Here is a 4,474-nt window from a genome sequence, read left to right on the forward strand (position 1 = left end):
GAGGGGGCGGGGCGGGGCAGCTCCACAGCCAGGTGACCCGAGGTGTGCTGGCGCGGAAGAAGCAGGGAAGGAATTGCACTTGAGCCTGGCTTTCCCATGACTTTGGCCGAGGGCTAGATGGGGCATCTCTGAGTCAGGCTCAAGAGAAGCTTGGGGTGGTTAGTAGTCTGTTAACTCCGGGTTTTGTCGGGGCGCCTTCAATGGGGACCCCATGTGACAGAGGAGAACTGCCCCATCCAGTGCTCTGGGCTGTCACCTGTATGGAGGGGAGCCCTGGTGGTGTCCTAGGTTAAGGTCAGAGTTCACCAGCAGCTCCACAGGAGAAAGATGTTCTAGTAAAAACTGAGTCTCTGAAACCCTGTCCTTTTTTTTTTTAATTGGGAGCTCTTACAGCTCTTATCACAATCCATACGTATACCCATTGTGTCAAACACGTCTGTACATATGTTGTCATCATCTTTTTCAAAACATTTTCTTTCTACTCCTGCCCTTGGTATCAGCTCCTCATTTTTTCCTCCCTCCCCCATGTCACCTTGATAAGTTATAAATTATTCTTTTTTGTTTTCATGTCTTACACCAACCACTCTCTCCTTTCCCTACTTTCCTGCTGTCCGTCCCCCTGGGAGGGGGGCCAGACATTGATTATTGTGATTGGCTCCCCCTTCTTCCCCCTTCCCTTACCCTCCTAGTATCGCTGCTCCCTTTATTGGTCCTGAGGGGTTTATCTGTTCTGGATTCCTGTGTTGCGAGCTCTTATCTAAACCAGTATACATGTTCTGGTCGAGTCAGATTTGTAAGATAGAATGGAGATCATGATAGTGGTGGGGGGAGGGGGAAGAAGCATTAAAGAACTAGAGGAAGGTTGTGTGGGAAACCCTGTCTTACAGGGTCACCGAATGGCAATCAACTTGATGGCCATCAGTTTTGATTAATTTTCGTGGAAGGAGGTAGCCAAGTTTTTCTCTGGAAGAGCAGCTGCCTCATACTGCCAACTTTTGATCAATCGCCCAGCACCTAGCCGTTGTGCCATTCGGCTCCTTCCCTACTTCCACCCAAGTCCTTTTCACTGCAGATCACGAAACAGAGTAAGCTGAAGGTAGCCGCCTCTGGGAGAAAGGTGGGGGAGTTGGAGACAGGGTAGAATGAACAATTTAGAAGCAATGAGGTTTTCTCCCAGGAACTGAAGAAAGGCTACTGCTAAGCTCCCAACCTTTCAAGGGCCCTTCCCTCTCTGTTGAGCCTATTGCTCCTGACTTCCTGGTCAAAGTGACCTGCATTCATTCTCTCATTCTTTCTGTATAGCTGCAAACATTCCCCTCAAGTCCCTGTCTCAGTTGTGGCCCCAGAGTTGACCCAGGCCAGTCATTGCCCTTTTAGAAGCCCCCTGCCCAGTGGACGCATGGGACTGTGGGATGGGGTGTATGGAGACAGACTTGCAAATCAGATCTAGCTCCACTGCACGTTCAGACTAGTTCCTCCGGCCTGTGCACAGAGCAACCTTGCCCAATACCACTACACACGCCTGCCCCTGGCAGAAAATGGCTGGCCCGGTGCCTTTGTGTTTGTCCACGAAGGATCAATACTAACGGACTCTACCCTGGTCAGCAGGAAGAAAAGAGAAGGAAGCTGGAGGTCTGTATGAACCCAATACAGGGGAGATTTCTCCAAAAGGTCCTAGAACACAAAAGCTTCTGATTAAGTGAGTCTATAGCATGCCCCTCAGAAGTGCTGGTGGCCCAACAGTTAGGCACTCAGCTGCGAACAGAAAGGTCAGTGGTTAGAAAACCGGTGGCCCGCTCCGTGTACCTGGTCCTGTACAGACCACAGCCTAGGAAACCTGATGGAGCAGTTGTCCTCTGCCCTTTGGAGCCACTCACCCCAAGTCTGAAAGACTTGTGACTATACATCAACACCAGAGTACAGCCAGGAACGTGCATTCGTAAGGTTGATTTAAAAATAAACAAAACCAAAAACACCTGACGTGTGCAAAATGGAATGGCATACATCTCCCCAAGAGTCTGTTTCTTCTAGGCCCTTGAGTGGGCTGGTGCTGCCCAGGCCAATTCTCATGGCTAGAAAGACCCTCAGAGTCCAGGACTGAGAGTCACCAGAGAGGCGTGGGGCTGAGTGATGGTTTCACCAGAAAGGGAGATGTGGGCTCAGCTTTCCAGGCTCAGTCCTGCCCCAGGAACTTTGCATTTGCTTTTCCCTCTCCTTGGAAGGCTCTTCCCACAGGGATCTCCTTTACCTCCTATAGGTTTTTCACTCAAATATCACCCTATCTAAAATTGTAAAGCCAAAGCAGAGCACACAGCAAATAAGCAATTAGAAAGCACATGAAAGAAAGTCAATAACAACCGCACAACAAAACACTGAATGCTGTGTGCTTCTTCCTTCTTATCATCATCTAAGATACTATTTTATTCATGAATCGAGAGGCAGTCGTTTGAACAGAAGAAGGGATATGGTTTGAAATCAGGAAATGTGTGCATCAGGGTTGTATCCTCTCAGCATATTGGTTCAATTGGTGTGCTGAGCAAATAATAGGAGAAGCTGAACCAGCTGAAGAAGGACCGGAAGAAGGCTTATTAACAGCCTACATTATGCAGAGGACACAATCTTGCTTGCAGAAAGATCAAGGATTTTTGCTGCTGAAGATCAAGGGTGCAGCCTTCAGTATGGATTACAGCTCAATGTAAAGAAGACCAAATCCTCACAACAGGACCAATAAGTAACATCCTGATAAACAGATAAAAGATTGAAATTTTCAAGGACTTCCTCTTGCTTGGATCCACAATCAATGTTCATGGAAGCAGCAGTCAAGAGATCCAAAGACATGCTGCATTCGGTGAATCTGTTGTACAAGACCCGTTGAAATTGTGGAGGAGCAAAGATGTCACTTTCAGGACTCAGGTGCACCCAAATTGAACCAATATGCTGAGAGGATACAACCCCAGTGCTCACATTTCCTGATTTCAAGCCATATCCCTTCTTCTGTTCAAACGACTGCCTCTTGATTCATGTATAAAATCGTATCTCAGATGATGATAAGTATTTTCAATTGCCTCCTATGCATGTGAAAGTTGGACAAGGAGTAAGAAAACCTGTGGAAGAATGGACATATTTGAAATATGATGCTGGGGAAGAATGCTGAAGGTACCGCGGACTGCTGGAAGAACACACAGCTCTGTCTTGAGCAAGGATGGGAATCATCTGACGCACTCTGGACATCTTGTCAGGACAGACTAGTCAGTGGAAGATGGCAGCAGGCTTGGTAAAGCAGAAGGAGCAGCAACAAAGAGGACGACATTTGATGCGAGGGTGTCACACAATGGGCTCAAGTGTGACAACAATGCTGAGGATGAAGCAGGCCTGGGCGGATTGTTGTACCTTGGGTCTCACTCTGAGTCAAAACCAACTCAATCGCACCTACCACCAACAATATACTATTTTCAGGACCACGGATGGTTCTCTATGAGCTACCATGTATTTGATGGCAGTGATGGTGGCACTGTGGGTTAGGTGTTGGTTTGCTGACCACAAAGTCAGGGGCTCAAGTCTACTTGTCTATCCTTGGAAGACAGATGAGGCTTTTTTCACCCATAAAGATTTGCAGACTTAGAAATTGGGTTGCTGGGTTTCAGAATCCGCTCCATGACTGGGAGCGCTGGTTTGGAAAGACGCCATTTATTTTAGGTAGTTAGTGTTTCTATGGTCTCTCTCTCTTAGAACCTAAGCTTTCGGAGGGCAGGGATTTTGTTTTCCTATTTGTCCCCAGAACCGTCTACTGCAGTGGTTCTCAACCTTCCTCATGCCGCCACCCTTTCATACAGTTCCTCATGTGGTGGGGACACCCCCAACCGTAACATTATTCTCGTTGCTACTTCATAACGATAATTTTGCTACTGCTATGAATCGGGCGACCCCCGTGAAAGGGTCGTTCGACCCCCAAAGGGTCGCAACCCACAGGTTGAGAACCGCTGGTAACATTATTCTCGTTGCTACTTCATAACGGTAATTTTGCTACTGCTATGAATCGGGCGACCCCCGTGAAAGGGTCGTTCGACCCCCAAAGGGTCGCAACCCACAGGTTGAGAACCGCTGGTCTGCAGGACTTCCTTTTCTGGGAGCACCTTATCTTACCAGTTGCTGTCTGGCCCATTTGGACTCCTGGAGACCCCGTGGGTGTTAGAGTAGGCCTGTCCCGTAGGGTTCTCCATGTTGTTGTTCTGTTTGTGTTTGGTTTGTTTTCTGAAGTGGATCACCAGGAATCTAGTGATCACGGAATGCCTAAGCACGGGTACCACCTAGGAACTCCACCACAGAGCAGGCTTTCAGGAATAGCTGCTGAATGCGTGAATAAATGAGCGAAGCAGCAAGAAAGGGCGGTCCAGGCCGTGTGCCAAACCCCACCTGTCTTGCTGACCCTTTAGGCCGGGAGCCCCCAAGAAACCTCCCACGGCTTGTCCCCCTG

This window comes from Echinops telfairi, unplaced genomic scaffold (assembly GCF_000313985.2).
Source record: "Echinops telfairi isolate 266 unplaced genomic scaffold, ASM31398v2 ScPeMD7_7457;HRSCAF=8495, whole genome shotgun sequence".
NCBI classification, from domain to species: Eukaryota; Metazoa; Chordata; class Mammalia; order Afrosoricida; family Tenrecidae; genus Echinops; species Echinops telfairi.